The sequence below is a fragment of the Chiloscyllium plagiosum genome, unplaced genomic scaffold, assembly GCF_037043375.1.
Source record: "Chiloscyllium plagiosum isolate Xiang-an unplaced genomic scaffold, Cpla_swu_hap1 HiC_scaffold_24, whole genome shotgun sequence".
Classification (NCBI taxonomy): domain Eukaryota; kingdom Metazoa; phylum Chordata; class Chondrichthyes; order Orectolobiformes; family Hemiscylliidae; genus Chiloscyllium; species Chiloscyllium plagiosum.
Window position 1 is genome coordinate 23,812,832 of NW_028270162.1, and position 18,926 is coordinate 23,831,757.

At 42.0% G+C, this 18,926-nt stretch overlaps 1 protein-coding gene across 1 annotated transcript in view; it reads left to right on the forward strand.

Annotated features, from left to right (window-relative positions):
* The window catches only part of mn1b (MN1 proto-oncogene, transcriptional regulator b), a 113,164-nt gene that overhangs the window by 69,308 nt on the left and 24,930 nt on the right, over positions 1-18,926 (forward strand). The window lies entirely within an intron of this gene.

Sequence of the window (18,926 nt, forward strand, 5' to 3'; positions counted from 1 at the left end):
GGTTTTGGTGCCTCCGATGTGCTCGACACAGGATCGTATTAGCAGCGAGTGCGCTGACGAGCTGACAGGTCAGAGCGGCTCCAAGTCAAGTCATGTGTGTGAGTCAACAGAGCACGAAGCAAGGTCCGCTGTCTGCTCCTGTGGGCCGGTTGCCTAGCAACAGCACTGCTCCTTATACTTTTTTTGGGGTGGGGGAGGCGAGAAACTTTGCACATTAAAGAAAATTATGTTTCTTCTTGTTGAATAGACAGATCTTTGAATTGGGTGGTTACGTTATGGCACAGTTATACGACAGTGAATCACAAAGGCCGTGAACAAAACCTGGAATCCCATCCCATTACCTCCTCCCCCTCCACCCCCTCATATTCAGCTCTGCTGCCACTCAATGGCCTAAGCTTATGCATGACAACCTGCCATTTGGGTCTTGCAGTCTACCGGAGGGTGCTCAGTACCTGTGGGACTTCATTTCAGTTATGAGCTAATGACTTGGGGAAGAAGCAGAAAGAAATTGGATCCAAAACAAGCAGAGGGCCTCCCAAAATTAAACGTATTAAATTAGTTGAAAATTACCTTCTAAACAAATCTGGCCACAGGCTGACTACATCAAAAAGGATTCAAGGATTTTCTTTTCCCTCCTAAAAGGAGTCATTTTATTGAGCACTGTGTAACTATATAGAGTTCCTCGTTTTTCTTAGCAGGTTAAGAGTTATTCCCTGCGTAACTGTATGGAACTCCTATTTATTTAACAGGCTAATGGTACTCACTGTGTCACTGTATAAAGGTCCTGTTCATTCAGCAGGGTAAGGGTCAGTAAGGATTACATACTGTGTAACTACATACTGCTTGCCTACATAAAACCAGGGATTGCATTGCCAAGTAAATTATTGAACATGAAGGTCTCTGGGATGTTACTGCGAGACCTGATGGGGGCTAAAATAAATTCAAGTTCTTTACTTTCTGTTTTTTGTTCAGTGAGCAACAGATGAAACTCCTGTTTATTCACCAGCGTTTCATTATGAGGAAGCAGTTTGTTGCCTTGTGCTTTACATTTGCAGTTTGTTGCGAGTGGTCTGCAGCGACTGTGCTATTCTTTTCTCAGACAGGTGCCATTTCTCTTTATGGTATGTCTTGAGCTTGAAGCAAATCCAGAAGCAAACCCCACAGTTACGTGTACTGAAGGGATTTGCTGTGGGGAAATACATGCTTTTGTGCCCACCCTTTCCACCACTTCCCTCAAAACTACGGCAGGATTGGTGGACAGATGCAATTTGTCGTTCTCTTTCCTTGGATCTCAGTTTACATAGGCCTGTGTGGTACATACTCTGCTGACATACCGGCAAAAGAGAGTGTGGAGGGGTGCCTCTAATGTTAGCTTCCTAAAGGCAAATTAAAGCAAAACATTGATGGACCTTTTGGAAGCGGCTACCATGAAATAATTGTTTTTTTGGAAAACTTTTCAATCTTGAAGTTGAACATCTTGCCAAATCCAGAGCAGTGGCAAGCTCTGATAGTCTGGACCAGGTACAGGCCAAAAACACAGGAAGAACTGTAAATGGAGGTGCCCAACAACTTTGTGCAGGTTCGTCCATCCCTGGCCTTTGGGAATGGGTCTGGGCTGGGAAAGAGTTCTGATGATGGACCAATCCTTCAGCAACTCTAGGCTGCAAGTAGCAATTGATGCTAAAATGGTCTAACATTTTAAATCTGAGCTTGATATGTTATTGTTATCTAATAATATTAAGGGGTATGGGGCAAAACATTATGAAATTAGGTCCCAGGCCTGTCATGATTTCATTGAATGATGGAACAATTTTGGGGGATTAAATGAACACTTCCTGTTCTTGTATGTTATTCTTTGACAGATGAGGTTGCAATGAAACCCTGTAATACTGAGCTCCTTTTTTTCCAACCATTAGGGCTTTCCAACCTGATTGAGTTAAGTACATGGTGCCACTGTGTTTGCATCTGAGTGGATGCTGGGCAGTGGAGACACCTATATGTCCTCATGGTGTTGAACATTGCTATGGCAATAATGCTTTAAAATTTAAAGACTTTCTTTGATAGTGCAATTGAACTCTGTGCCAGTAGACGGATTTCCAAAAGTGGTGAAACCAAGAAGTCTTTTTACCTCATTTTCCCTTTCTGACCATTTGTCCTGTTTGCTCTGCAGCAAAATTCCACCACAGAATCAATATCTTTCACCTGGCGGGGGGGATGATGCAGTTATAACGGAAAACGAGAAGAGAACCACCAGCTGTTGGCACATGCATTTGACTAGACAGCTCACTTGAGAATTAAACCTGTTGGACTATAACCTGGTGTTGTGTGATTTGTAACTTTGTACACCCCAGTCCAACACCAGCATCTTCACATCACACCTGAGAATTGTCTGTGATGACCTGACTGTGCTGGGTTTAGATCAGTGGCGGCATTAACAGACATTTGGCAGCAGTTTCCTGCAGCATGTCCCAGTGTGTGTGTATGGGTGGTGCTATCAATTGGAGAGGACGACAACCCACTACCTTGATGTCAGCGTTGATTAAAAGGGCAGCCAGATTTTGGACTGCTTTGTCACTTGTCGAGAGACTTGTACCCGCTTTAAGGACACATCTCTTCTTGACTTTCTACTACTTAATGCCCAGCTCCTTCACTCTCAGCAAAGATCCTGTTTGGTTGCCAAGCTTCTAACACTGTCCAGAAAGTTTTTTGGTGTTTTTCCACTTCTCATGACACTCCCCCTTAATTGCAGCCACCACAATATATTTGATTTACAGCAATTTTCCCATCCTCCTAAATGGTGTTTTCTACCTGTGCCTACACCTTGAATTATTTTGAAAGTGAGATTTATCAGTGTCATTGCTACATACACTGGAGATTCAGGTGGCCTCTGAAGCGTGGAATCCAACTTAAAATTAATTTAAACCTGAAGGCAAACACTTACCTAAGCCGCTCATGTTCAAGGAACTGAGGGGAGGAAGCATAAAATGTGGCCCTCCATCCTACCCGCTTTTGCAATATCATCTTAAATGCTTCACGGTATGTTATAAGATGAGCATAGGAATGTAAAACAATATTGGAGCAGCAGGGTGGTATAGTGATTAGCCTTGTTGCTGCATCACAGCACAAGGGACCTGGTTTGATTCCAGCCTTAGATGTTTGAAGTTTGCATGTTCTTTCTGTGTCTGTGTGGGTTACCATCGGGTGCTCAACGTTCCTCCATCCGTCCAAAGATGTGCAGGTTAGGTAGATTGGCCATGCTGAGCGTGGGTATAGGGTGGGTGGAGGGCTGGCTCTGGGTGGGATGCTGTTCAGAGGATCAGTACAGACCCCATTGGCTGAATGACCTCTTTTTGCACTGTAGGAATTCTGTGATTCTTGTATATTTGGTGTCTCCAGCAAGGCTATTATATATTGCCTGTCCCTCCCTAATTGCTCTTGAGAAGGTAGTGGTGCCCTGTTTTCTTGAACCACTGGAGTTCTTGTAGTGCTACAACACTGCTGAAGAGGGCTGCTGTGATCAATGTTCGATAATTTGTTATGAATCCTGAAATAAATCTTGTTCAGTGATGGGACATTAATTGGCAGTCAGATTGTCAGGATCACTTTGTGACGTTGTATTTAAATAAAGTAACAAATAATGCAATGGGTAGGAAGTTATTCCCTCTGACACACAGATGCCTGCAAATGCTTTGCTTGCAGAATATGCAGCTTGTGTAGATGAAGAGAAAGGAGGAGGTTCAAATTCAAAGCATCTTGGTGATTAGCAATGCCTCGGCTCTGCACCTAGATCACTTTCCTTGATCTGCAAATATATTTTACAATAGAACTACAGAGGTTTACAGGAGAGAAGGGAGCCTCTTGTCTCTTGATGTTTGTGGCATCATTTTGCTAGAACAAAATGTAGCCAATTCCTCTAGCCCTTCGGCTTCCTGTATTTTTATCTAATTAAAAGATGCAAGATCTCCTGACTCAACAGCTCCCTGCATGCTATAGTCCTTTATGTAATAAAACTTTCATAACCTCTTGCCTCACTGTTAGCAATACTTTAAATTGACATACCTATTGTCACTAATATCACAATCAGAGGAAGGAGCCTTTTCCTATTCACTTTGTCATAATTAAGTTTAAAATTCTTTATTAAGTTTCCTGTTAGCCTACCCCGATCACGGTATCTCATGTATTTCCATATAACCCATAGTTAAAAATCACACAACACCAGGTTATAGTCCAACAGGTTTAATTGGAAGCACACTAGCTTTCGGAGCGACGCTCCTTCATCAGGTGATTGTGACAATCACCTGATGAAGGAGCGTCACTCCGAAAGCTAGTATGCTTCCAATTAAACCTGTTGGACTATAACCTGGTGTTGTGTGATTTTTAACTTTGTACACCCCAGTCCAACACCGGCATCTCCGAATCATATAACCCATAGATTGTGATATTTGGTTACACCCTGGTGAATCCATATTGAATTTCCGTTTACCATGCAAAACCCCAAAATCTACAAAATTGTCTTCTCTCTGTGGCCCAACCAACATTTTACTTTAAATCATAGATCACATTGTTTACTTGATGGTGGAGAAGGAACAGGGGCACAATCTTGGGTGGTGGGAGGAATACATTTTGCCAAGCGAGGGAGGCTCTAGTTGGTGTCCCCTGGTACGGTCTCTGGCAACCAGAGTAGGTTGAAGCCTATACCAGGGCATCCGTGTTTGTAAATGAGACAAAGATAGGTGGAGGGACAGCTATAGTGCTGAGGAAGCAGAGAGGCTGCAGAAGGATTTGGATAGGCTAGGAGAGTGGCAGATGGAATACACTGGTAGGTGGAATACAGGTAGCGGGAAGTTAAACTTGATATGTGGCAATGAGGAGTGAGGGACAGAGGGGAAAATCAGAGCAATTTAAGTGGTAGATCAGTTAATCGTGGTTGAAGATCTGTTTGTGTGGCTGGCAGGGAAATTCTCTCTCTCACCCTGGTCTGTGTGCAATTCGGAACAGTACTTACCTGCATCATTCCCTGCCACTGCTTCCCTTTAGCTACCTGGTTTTTTTAAACCCAGGGGAAGCTGGCAGTGTCAAATTTAAATGGCTTAATTTACAATCTGAGAGAAAAAAGATTTATTAATATATTGTACTGACATACATGTCCCCTAGAATCCTCCAAAGCACCGAAATTTAGATTAGATTCCCTAAATGTGGAAACAGGCCCTTTGGCCCCACAAGTCCACATCGCCCCCTCCGAATAGTATCCCACACAGACCCATTTTCCCTACCCTATATTTACTCCTGATTAATACATCTTACATTTTGGGCAATTTAGCAAAGCCAATTTACCTAACCTGCACATCTTTGGTTTGTGAGAGAAAACTGGACCACCAAGAGGAAATCCGCGCAGACACTTGGAGAATGTGCAAACTCCACACACAGTTGGCAGAGGTGGGAATCAAACCTGGGTCCCTGGGGCTGTGAGGCAGCAGTGCTAACCACTGAGCCACTGTGCCACCCATTTAGAATGGACATAGTTGTCTTCATGAATGATTATGATTAGGTTTCACATATTAATTGATTTAAACCCGTCCTAATTATTTTTTACATATTATTGAGGACTGGGGTTTGGGGGTGGATGTGGTGTGGATGTTAAAATTCTTCATAGATTTACATCCTTCTTGTATATGCATTCCTATTTGTATAACTCAGTGGCCTGTTGGGCCATATTATGGCTTTTGCTACCTCAGCACTCACTTTAATGAATAGATGTATTTGAGTCTCTCGGTCTGGGTTTATTCTGACCCATCAGAGTCTTTTCATTAAGTGTGTACTTCATTCCTAGCTCATTCTCCAATTTTATATATAGCCACATAACCAGTCCTGATGAAACATTCACTCTCGCTCACACTCCAAAGATGCTGCCAGACGTGCTGAGTTTTTCCAGCAGTTACTGTTTTTGTTTCAGATCTCCAGCATCCACAGTTCTTTGTTTTATTTCAGTGTCTAGCCACATACCTATCGACACTAAATCATATGTCACTCTGCTGACCTGTATTTGACGGAATCTTTTGACGGAAACAGCCAGGGAAATAAAGTGTGCAATGCGAAATGTGTAAAATGGTTTAACAACAATTTGGTTTTCATCCAAATGATGCGTTTTGTTCGTGTTTAATCTGGCAGAGGGTTTAGCCTTACTTCTGTCGAGTTTTGTACTGATTATTATTATATTTTACATTGTTATTTTATTTTGAATCAGTATAGACTGAAACATCAGTGATCCAAGTGTCCTCCACTTGATTGCTGCATAGGCTCTGATAATGAAGCCATTTTGTCTGCTATATACATCACACTGAGCTGTCTATTCTGTAGATACAATACAAGAATCACTCTTTTAATGAATAATATGAAAAAAAATTGCTTCAGTCCAACATTGACAGCAGCCAATTTGTCAAGAGAGCAGTTACTAGGAAAGACATGGATGAAATGAAACTTTCTGAACTGCAGATATAAAACTCAACGGGGTTAAATTTGACTTTGGGTATCATTGATCGCTATTGATTCATTTCCTGGTTGGCTTCTATTGAATGAAAATGAGGCAAAATCTATAAAGGAAGACTGAACAAATAACTCCTTTCTTACATTATCACCCAAAATCAAAATTATCCCCGTTACGTGGAACAAAAGAACCAAGATTGTTAAAGCATTGAAAGCCTTTGGAATATTGACTTATCAGTAAAATGTTATTTTTTTTAAAAAAATCTGATGACCAGAAAATGCTCACAACCCTTATGGACTCCAAAGAGGAGGATTTTGTTCGGGTAGAGGTTTCTAGGTGCCAGTGGAATAAACATTGCAAACGTGCCAGTTTATGGATTATAAGAATTGGAACATTGCTAAAATGAAATAAAATGACATTGTAAAGTCCATTGAAGAGCACAGCATAGACTGATTGGGTTATGTCCCACAGTCCTGCCTGCATCGAGGCAATTGACGCAATCTTTATAACAGCCCTATAAACCGGATTACATGAATGCATTTCTCACCCCATTTCGCCTTGTCCTATAATGTTAGACAATGGAAAATTTTGCAGTTCTAGAAGTCATTTACAACTGAAGTGCCTACTATCTCTATCAGTGCACTTAATGTCATCAGTGGTGTCATTGCTAACTCACTTATCTCTGAATCAGAAGGTTATGAGTCAATTCCCTTCCAGGATCTGAACACAAAATCTAGCCTGACACAGGAGTATAGCAATGAGGGAATGCTGTGTGGTTGGAGGCACCATCTTTTGGTTAAGGTATTAAACTGAGACCCTGCTTGCCCTCTTACATGAGTACAAATGATCCACAGCACTGTTTTGATGAAGAGCAGGAAAATTATCCCAGTTGTTTTGGCAAGCATTTATCCATCAATCAAAGAAAATGAAACAGATTATCTGATCATTATCGCAATACTACTTATGGGAGCTTGCTGCATGCAAATTGGCTGTGCATCTTCATACAAGATTTGGAGGTGCTGGTGTTGAACTGGAAACACCAGTTTATTTGGAAACATTGGAAAGTGCTCCGAAAGCTACAAGCCAGATTACATGAATGCACTTCTCACCACATTCCACCTTACCCTATCGTGTTAGACAACTGAATCTTTTGCACTGAAAGCGCTCCGAAAGCTAGTGCTTCCAAATAAACCTGTTGGACTATAACCTGGTGTTGTGTGTTTTTTAACTTTGTACAAGAGTGGCCATTCTTCAAAGGTACCGCAAAGGCAGTAAGGTGCTTTAAGATGTCCTAAGGCTATGGAAAATATAATGTAAATACAATTCATTATTTTTTTCTGCTTGTTTCTTATCCCTGTTTCTGTCTGATGGTGTGGCTTTTCTGATTTTAAGCTTTGCATGACCTTGTGGTTGGGAATTTCTTTTCCCCAACCATTGCTGTAAGAAATCCTGCCTTCAGCAAAGCATTACCCCATGGAATAGTTCCAGCTAGCAGTTGTGATGAATTGTTAGAGAGAGCGGCACTGAACACTTTTTGTTATCACTGTTAAACAGTGTTGCTTCTGGACTTCCCTTCTACTCTTTCCAAAATTAGCATTGTCCTGGGTTATGGGGCTTGGTTCTTCACTTTGCTTTTGTCAGAACCCCTATTCTTTTGTTTCAGTTCTTGGCACAAATGTGGGTTCAGATCTGAACCAGGGACAGAGCACAGAGGCAAGCCTTAAATTCACCACAGCTAGAATGGGGAATTGCACCCTGTGCCATCGGTATAAATTTGATTCCTGCCAGCCAACTGAGCCAAACCAGGCCCCGAGTGTACTGGGGGAACAGACACTTTTACAGGCATGTTGCAATGAGAGCAATGACTGGCGATGATCGAGGCTCCAAATTTCGACTGTCACATGGCTGACCAGGCATCTCTCCTCCTCTTACAACTGGCATATACTGGAAGTGTTTGCAGGTTGTGACTCAAACTGTTTGGCCATCAAGTCCTGCAGTGGAATTTGAATCTACTACAGAGGCAGGGATACAACAGGAGTGTTATGGTGTCACAATGGTTAGTGCTGTCGTCTCACAGTGTGAGTGACCCTTGTTCACTTCCAGCCTCAGGTGACTGTCTGTGTGGAGTTTGCACATTCTCGACATGTCTGTATGGTTGTTCTCTGCTTTCCTCCCATGGTTGAAAGATGTGCAGTCGAAGTGGATTGGCCATGGGAAAAGAGGGGCTCTGGAAATGGGATGCTCTTCAGAGGGTCAGTGCAGGCATGTTGGGCTGAAAGGCCTCTATCTGCACTGTAAGGGATTTGGGGGATTCTATGGCACTACCCATTGCACCACAGGGTTTTCTTTACTTAGGAAATTGGTAATGGAAATGTTAATTGAAAGAAAAGCTGGTGGAAAATAAGTTGCTTGTTTGGAACCCACTTGCATGCTTTATTTTGATCCCAATCCAGATTGCTCCTGGTGCCAATAATGTGGACAGATTATGTAACTTCGATGTGCACTAAGATCTGTGGGAAGGATTAAGAAGCCACGACTGTTAATTATGTATTTTTAAGGGCCCGCTATACCTCAGCCATGTCCCCAACCTGACATGGTTTCATATCATCTCATATATTAAATGATGTTACGGTGAAAAATACTCCTGTTCTCTATGGGATTCTGGAAATAAAGGATAATCGTGGCCAAAAGCATTCAACTTGGGAAACATTTCTAACAAGTAAAAATATAAACACCGCAACAACTTTGACAGCAGAAGTCTACAAGCCCAAGATAAGATATTCCCAGGAGATTCAAACAGGCTGGAAGGAAGATGAGATTTCTCACCAGCTCAGGATAGTGAGGCTCCTAGTCTGATTCTTTTTGAGAACAAAAGAGGAGAGAGAATGCAGATGAGAGGGAACCAACATACTGTGGTAACTTGTTAATCCGGTTTGTGTCAGGGAGCCTTTTAGGGCAGTGCACCAAGCTAACCTCCAATGTATCATGCTTTACCAGGCTATTGGGCACCCACCTTGGAGCTTAAACAACCTGAGTGACTGCCCACTCTTTGGTGGAAGGGTTCACATTAATTTGCCCTTGTCTGCCTCTAGTGTCCAAAGCACAAACACAGTACCCAGCAGGAGGTCAAAACCTGGTTTATTGCAAGGGAGGGTGAAATTCTAATGGCTACTCTTCTGAGAGCACTTGGTTCTAACCCTTTAAAGCTCCGACATTTTAAATAATTAAATCTGAACCAGTTAGTGATTTAGATAGGATAGCAACACAGGAATTTGCAGGAGCTTGTTAGAGATCACCCAATAATGAAACAATGGGTCTACAGAAGGTGGGTCATTTGCTCGTTCATAAATCTGTTGCCGGTTGTCCACTCTGGCTGAGGTCCGCAGCACAACAATGATCGGAAATAGTTATTGCATTTAGTGTGTGTTTGTTCATTTTTAACAGCAGCTAGAACATTGAGAGTCCATTTCAAACCTGTACTGACATCATGGTGCATTTTCACATGTGTTGTCATGAGAGATGGTGTATAGGGGTCAGAAAGAGATGGTTTGGTTCTGGTTTCAATAGAGTGGGCACTGATGGCGGTCAAGATTACGGGACAGCAGGCCAGGGTGCTGCTGTGTGGTGGGAAAGATATCATCACTGCATGGCATACAAAAATATACATCATTACAGACATCCCATCTACAAACTTGTGTCTAGCCCAAACTGAATAATCATGAACATAGAAGTAATAACAGGGAAGGAGAACAGAACTCATGGTGCTGTCTTTCTGTGGCAGGGCAATTTAAGTGAGGCACAGGGCCAACCATATTAACATTCTGCTACCTCAGAGAAAGATTGGAGGCTCCTGAGAAGGATTGTACATCAGAAGATAAACCGTAATGCACTCACTTGAATGATGCATTGGCCAAGTAGAGGAAGGTGATTGGTACCTGAGGATGTGAACCTAAAACAGTCAGCTGCCTCAAGGGGACAAGGAAAGGAAACGAACAAAGTTCGGTGAGACTGAATTATTTGTATCCTTCGCTCACAGAGCCTTGTTTCTCTGGATGTGAGTGTGGGGATGTGATGCTTCAGGTTGTCAGTGTGTAGAGTTTTATTATGTCTGACTGTGACGTTTCGGTGTGTCTGACTGTGACGTTTCGGTGAGCCTCTGTGTGACGTTTCGGTGAGCCTCTGTGTGACGTTTCGGTGAGCCTCTGTGTGACGTTTCGGTGAGCCTCTGTGTGACGTTTCGGTGTGTCTGACTGTGACGTTTCGGTGAGCCTCTGTGTGTTGTTTCAGTGTGTCTGACTGTGATGTTTTGGTGTGTCTGACTGTGATGTTTTGGTGTGTCTGACTGTGGTGTTTTGGTGTGTCTGACTGTGGTGTTTTGGTGTGTCTCACTGTGATGTTTCGGTGAGTCTCACTGTGATGTTTCTGTGTGTCTGACTGTGATGTTTCTGTGTGTCTGACTGTGATGTTTCTGTGTGTCTGACTGTGATGTTTCTGTGTGTCTGACTGTGATGTTTCTGTGTGTCTGACTGTGATGTTTCGGTGAGTCTCACTGTGATGTTTCTGTGTGTCTGACTGTGAGTTGTATCAGTGTGTCTGAGTGGGATGTTTCGGTGTGTCTGAGTGGGATGTTTCGGTGTGCCTCAGTGTGACGTTTCGGTGGGTCTGACTGTGATATTTCGGTGTGTCTGAGTGGAATGTTTCGGTGTGTCTGAGTGGAATGTTTCGGTGTGTCTGAGTGGGATGTTTCGGTGTGTCTGAGTGGGATGTTTCGGTGTGTCTGAGTGGGATGTTTCGGTGTGTCTGAGTGGGATGTTTCGGTGTGTCTGAGTGGGATGTTTCGGTGTGTCTGAGTGGGATGTTTCGGTGTGTCTGAGTGGGATGTTTCGGTGTGTCTGAGTGGGATGTTTCGGTGTGTCTGAGTGGGATGTTTCGGTGTGTCTGACTGTGGTGTTTCGGTGTGTCTGACTGTGGTGTTTCGGTGTGTCTGACTGTGATGTTCTGGTGTACGTTTATATGTCATGTTTTCTTCATGCATCAGGAAAGACAGATTCTGAGACCCTTTCCAACATTGATAATTCAGCATCATCAGTTGCTATGTCGCACTCTACCAACACCTTATTTTGCACTTCTACAGGCATAGGTCAAACTAGGAGAAACATAATTCAACTTGCTCTGGAGCATCACAGGGCAGGAATTATTTAACTGGGAATGAGGTCTTGTAATAGATAACAGACCCTGTTGAAAACTCTTTCTATTCTTCGTTGACATAGTTTGCTGAACTTACTGTGAATCTGCAGACATTTAGACATGTGCTGCAGACAGCTTTCAGTCCTTAAACGTTTTTCTAAAAGACAGTCGAGAGTTTGTAATCTGACCTGTGGAGTTGGATTTACAATTCACTTGTACTTGGAGGTCTCTTTTCCTAAGTCTGTGGAAGAAAAGAGACGATTGTCCTTTCTTTTGACCTTGGGGAACAGAGTGAAAAAAGGGGATGATTAAGATTGCGATGGGAGTCACACTGAGAGTCAGAGGTGGAAAGAGAGAAGGGCCAGAGAGATACAAAGGAAAATAAATGAATGCAGGTATCAATAAATATGTGCAGCAAAGAATTTTGAAGTTGGAGTCTTTGTCTATTATTCACTGTTGTTTGGGGCAGTGCGTGTCAGGGAGCTGTTTCTCTTTCTCAGTGTCTGGCATTAATCTAAATGCCAGAAAGCAGACCTTACAAATGCAGTGATGTCGTTGAAGCAGAGTTGTGTAATTCCGTACGACATGAAGTTATCCCTTGGTAAAATTTAACAAATAAAATGGGTCCTCTCTCAGTTTGCAGCTGATAGAATTGTACACAGTGCAGGACAGGTTCAGCCACTTCACTCTGAAGCAGCATAAATAAAAAAATATTTCTGTAAATATGAAACTGCTCTGATATAGGGTTAAATGAGGCTGAAAGCCCCACAGAAACCATTGACTGGCAGATGCAAGGAGGCGTAAACATCAATGCACACACAAGCACCCACGCACGGGTATATAAGGTGACACCCACGCATGGATATAAAGAGGCAGCAACCATACAGTGATTTTTAAAAATTCATTCATGGAATGAGGATGTCACAGGTGGGCCAATGTATTCCCCATCCATAATTGCTGATGAAAACACTCTGTTTTGAAATGCTGCATCTCTTGTGCTGCAGGTAAACCCACCATGCTGTTAGGTAGGACATTCCAGCCTTTGAACCCAGTGCCAGTGAAGGAATGGTGGTACATTTCCACGTCACTGCGGGTTGTGATTTGGAGGATAACTAGGCAGATTGTGGTCTTCCATGTGATTACTGCCAGTATCCATCTCGGTGTTGGGGGTCACAGTGTTCGGAGTTGCTGTTGAAGAAATCTTGTTGAGCGCTCCAGTGCAACCTGTCAGTGGTACACTCTGCCACCCCACATTTCCACTGGTGGAGAGAGTGAATATTTGAAGTGCTCATGAAGTGTGTTGGATAGTGTTGAGTTTCTTGAGTGTTGTTGGAGCTGCAGTCATCCAAGTAAATGAAGAATATTTATCACACACTTGACTTGTGCATCATAAATAATGGACAGTTTTCAGGAAATCAGGAGTTGAATCAGTTACTGTACAATGCTCAGTTTTTGATCTGCTCCTATAGTCACATGATTTATGTGACCCATTCAATTAACTTTCTGGTCAATAGAAGCCATCAGGATACTGATGATGGCTCTTCCTTTGATGCTGTTGAATGTCAAAGGCAGATGGCTAGACTCTCTCTTATTGCTGGTAGCTGATCTAAATATTATTTGCTACTTATCAACTTCAATTTGAATGCAGTCAGATCTTCTTTCATGTAGGCACGGAGTGCTTCACTACCAGAGGACAATGATGAAGAGCTGAAGATATTTGGCTTTGGGACACTGCGCTGAAGAGCTCCTGAAGTTATTTCCTGGTGTTGAGATTTTGTGCTAGGTATGAGATCAGTGAAGAGTTGCTTTCTTGATCTCAGTTGATTATAATTTTGCAGAGGCTTCTTGATACGAGACTCAGTCAAATGCTGTTTTGATGTTCAGGATGGTCAATTTCACCTCACTGCCGGAATTTTAACTCTTTTTCCACTTGTGGACCAAAGCTGTGAGGATGTCAGAAATTGAGTGTTCCTTGCAAAACCCAAGGTGAATTTTGGTGAGCAGTCTATTGGTGAGTAAGTGTCCTTTGGTAGCCTTGTCAACAACAGCTTTCATCACTTTATTGTCAAGAGTGTGGTGCTGGAAAAGCACAGTGGTCAGGCAACATCTGAGGAGCAGGAGAATTGACATTTCTTCATCCATTGATAAGTGTGAATAAGCTGATTGGACAGAGATTTGGATTGGTTAGATTGGATTTGTTCTGCTTTTTGTAAACGGACAAACTGGGCAATTGTTTACTCTGTTTTATCGATTCTACTGTGTAGCTGTCATGGAGTAGCTTGGCCAGGGGCATGGCTTGTTTACATTCGACTTCTGAATTACAACAAAGGTGTTCCCAGGGCTCATATGATTTGTGACACCTGTGGTGCTCAGTGTTTTATTCACGTTTCATGAAATGAATTGAATTGGCTGAAGATTGACATCTGTGATGGTGAGGACTTCAGGTTCACACACTCAGCACTTCTGGACGAAGATCGTTGCATTTTCTTTTACAAACATATTTTTTGAATATATTGTGAGGTATTGCACCATGGACGTTGGGGATGTTCCTAGAGTTTCCTTCCCCAGTTGCTCTTTTGCTAACAACATATCTGGTTGGGATAGGACTGCAGAAGTTTGATCTGATCTGTTGGCTCTGATTAGGTTAGCTTTATGCTGTGAAGGTGTTTTATCTCAAATATTAATTTAATTTAATATTTAATATAATTGACTGGACAATTAACAATATCTAAGACATTTTGGAAAGTTAAGGAGATGCTGCAGCAACAACCCTATTACATTTCTAAAAATCTCAAGCTGTTCAACTGAACAGGCAACACTGAATAGACAACATTGTCAGTGAGAGGTCAGTTGACCCAATTTGTGGGTGTAACAAATCTATTGGATTTGAACACAGTGAGATATTTTGCCCAGGGTAACAGCTTTATTAACCCTGTCCCTTTTCTCTTTCTCTGAAAGATCTCTGATCAAAGTTTGAGAGTTGTAAACATACTAGAATATCTCATCACCGTTAGTGAAGGGTTCCGACAGGAGAAGATGCCATTGCTGCTACCTAAGAGTTCTTGATCAAGAATCCAGAATCTACCTCAATTGTCTCCAGGTAAAAAGACTTCAACCAGCCATACCTGCTCCTGGAAAAAAAAAAGTCCCAATGTCAACAGCTTGTGACCAAAGTGACTTTGACCACAGGATAATCTTTGAATGATCTCTGATTGTTTTTTCTGAATTAAACTTGATGTGGCCCAGGTACTTTTAAGATAATACATTGCAGAGTTTTACAATCTTTTCTAAACTCTGCAATTATGTATGTGTTTATTACTTTGCAAGCAGGGTAGTTGTATATGTTTGCACGTTTAAACCTTTTGTAAATAATATTTACATCTTTCTTTTGAGTAAGTGTTGTTTGCAATAAATTTGTTCCTTATTTGTTATTGAAGGAACTTGACTAACATTGAGCTGCGTCTGGCCTTCTATTTGTGTATAGATACTTGGCAATTTCATTCCATTTTCAAATTCAAACTTTTGTTGTGATCATTAAATGAGTAGGACAAGGAATCTAACCAATTCAGTTATGACATATGTCTATACCACTCTGTTTCAGGTGCTTAACACGCACAGTGTCTTGTGTTGTAGTTTCACCAGGTTTGCACCTTGCTTTCAGGTACCCCTACTGTTGTACTATGTGTTTAGCTCAGTTGGCTGGATGGCTGGTTTGTGATGCACAGTGATATCAATAGATTCAATTTACACACCAGGTGAGGTTACGTGAAGGTACCACCTTCTCAACCTCACTTTAGACATGGTGACCCTCAGGTTAAATTCATCACCTATCGAGAGACCAGCACTGTTAACTTGGAGGACTCTGTTCTCTTTATGTGTTTAAGTGGATATATCCATAATCTGTGCAAATCAACAGGCAAGCCAATGGTGTAATTGGGCATGTGATACAGAGTTGAATGTGTTAGTTGACCAAGCAAGAAAAATAATAGTTTATCAGCTCTCGAGCAATATGTATATACCACAGGAACTCACATTATAGTTCCTCAGTTCTATCTGAGTGATTAGTGAGTTTGTATTTGAGAAATTGCAGGAAGTACAATTCCAAATGTTGCTCCTGGTAAGTTTTTCAATAGTCCTCAATGAAACTTTGATCCTTAGTTTGGTGATAATGGTGAAGTTAGGGATAGGCCAGGGCATGAGGATACTGATAGAGTCATAGAGATGTACAGCATAGAAACAGACCTCTCGGTCCAACTTGTACATGCTGACCAGACAACCTAAATTAATCTAGTCCCATTTGTCAGCACTTGGCCCACATTTCTCTAAACCCTTCCTATTTGTATACTCATCCAGATGCCTTTTAAATGTTGTAATTGTACCAGCCTCCACTACTTCCTCTGGCAGCTCATTCCATACACGCAGCACCTTTTAAATCTTTCCTGTCTCGCTGCTGGTCATACCCTGCAGCACTCTCTGGGATGTGTAGCCATGAGCTGCTAGATCTGTTCAGGAGCCATCCCCCTCAACACTGGTAGTGTCGCACATGTTGGAAGGTATCCTCCTTGTGAAAATCCAGAGCCAGCATGGCACACCCCAACAAATACAGATAGAGAATGACGCACTTGAAGAAACACAGATATAAACACACCCTGATGCACCTGGATAGAGGAGAATGCGTAATTGTGGTGAAACAGGCCCTATCACTTTTAGAAAAGTGGTTCTGTTTGATGTAAGGTTTCCTAGCAATTGGTTATTGGTTTTGCACAGTGCAGTGAATATTGTCTTGCTTTGCACAATTCCTTTCTCTCGCAACACAACAACTCTGGAAGATTGCATTGTGTTTAAAGCATTTTTGATTTAAGCTAGATTGCAGTGAATGATTACTGGGCTGAAGTACAAATATTCCACATAGTTGTGTTTTATACAAACACTCTGTACAGATCTGGATCCAGCAGAATCGTTCTTGGCAAGCCAATCATTGTTTATCAGAATCTCACTAAAGCTTAAAACTGCATGCCTTGTTTTGAAGAAAAGCAAATGCTTAGGTATGCTTGTTGTTCTAAATGGTTGAGTGAGTTTGGGGAAAGGGTATGCAGAAGAACAAAACTTCCCCAGCATGGAGTGAGATGGATAAAAGAGAATAAACAGGTAACGTAGCTTTGGAGAATGGCCAGGACGAGGATATTTTCTTTTTATTTCATAGACTCGTGGAATGTCACAGCAAAGAAGCAATGCATCTGACTAGATTAGATTCCCTACAGTGTGGAAACAGGCCTTTCGGCCCAACCAGTCCACACTGACCCTCTGAAGAGTAACCCACCCAGATCCATTTCCTTCTGACTAATGCACCTAACACTATGGCCAATTCACCTGACCTGCACATTTTTGGACTGTGGGAGGAAACTGGATCACCCGGAGGAAATCCACGCAGACAGGGGGAGAATGTGCAAACTCCACACAGTCACCCGAGGCTGGAATTGAATCTGGGACCCTGATACTGTGAGGCAGCAGTGCTAACCACTGAGCCACTGTGCCACCCAACCCATACCTTGCTTGCTGTTGTGCTCTATGCCTCCATTTATAAAGCCACGGCTGCTCTCTTCCAGAGCAACTCAGCTGGACCACACTCCAACTCGTTTGCTACAGTTGTGCAGATTTAAAAATGATAATTACATAATAATAATTATCTTAACAGCCTTTTGAAAACTGCAACTGAATATGCCTCCTATTTATTCAGGCTGTGCATTTGCAATCCTAAACATTTGCTCCATATTAATGCTTCTTCTCACATCACCTATGGTTCTTTTGATTAAATCACTTTAACTCAGTGCCCTTGGTTGCAACCCTTCCACAATTTAAACAGTTTCTCCTGATGTACTGTGCGTAAACTCTGCACAATTTTGACCACCTCTATTACATCTGTCAACCTTTACCGTCTGTAGCAGCCCCAAATTTTCCAATCTGCACATGCAACTGCAATCCCTCATCCCGAGAACCATTCTTGGAAATCTTTTCTGAACCCTCTGTAATGTTTTCTGATCCTTCTTTAGAGTTGGTTGCCCAAAATTGGACACAATACTCCAGTTGAAGCTGAACCAATATTTAACAAAGGTTCACTTTAACCTTTGTGCTTTTGTACTCTTTGTCTCTATTGATAGAAATCAAGATCCTGTATGAACCACCGATTAAATACTTTCTCAACATGCGTTCACCTTCACCGAATTGTGTGCATGGACCCTCCATGTTTCTCTGCATCTGTACTTGCTTTTCAATTTTATCCCATGATTTATATTCCTCTCCTCACTCTTCCTCCTGAGTTGTACCATTTGACATTTTTCTACACTAACTTTAATCTGTCACTTACCTGTCTGTTCTGCCAAACTGTCTGTATCATCTTGAAGACTAGCTCGATCCACACAGTTTATAATATTTTATTTCATATTATAACGGTTTCATATCCACTGCAGTGTCAATCTTTTTTGCCCAGCATTCCCAAGTCTAAGGCATTAACAAGTATTAAGAAAAGCAGTGATCTTAATAGTGCTTGTTGGGAATCCCACGATATATCTTGCTGCTTCAGTTATTTGGTTTTTTTACTTTTTATATCTTGCTCCAGTCTGCAAAACAACAAAACCCCATCACCCTGCTTGTTATCTGGTACTTTATCCAATGTTTTTTTAGAAGCCCACGTGCACCACATAAAACACATATACACCACAAACCCTCATCAAGCCTTATCGTAAAACTTAATCAAGATAGGTAAATACAATTTTCCCTTAACAAATCTGTCTTGACTTTACTCTCAACTCCATCTACCCACCTTCTGATTAAATATCTTCACAGGTAGACTCTCCAGAAGCGAATCCAGTGTTTTTGCACATGTTCTACCACCTTCAGTAGCCTTGCCTGGTCAGTTATTCCACAAACCTATTCAGGGAAAACAATAACTTCCCTCTGACTCCTCACTCCTAAGTTTGGCTGTATTTCCTGATGTTTATTGGTGGGTAAAGTAAAATTTGAACATGAACTTAGGAGAAAAAGTGGTATCTATGTGTCTGAGTGTGGAGCATAGATCATCCTAAAATCTGTCCCCTCCCAAACTACACCAACACAAAAGACAGAAATTCCCAATAATCTGTAGCATGTACAAATGAGTCCTGTCACTCTTACTCTCCCCCTTTTGGACTGCATGGCTGTAACAGGCTGACACTGTGCTACCCCTATTGATTTTTCTGTATCAACACAACAAGTGAAA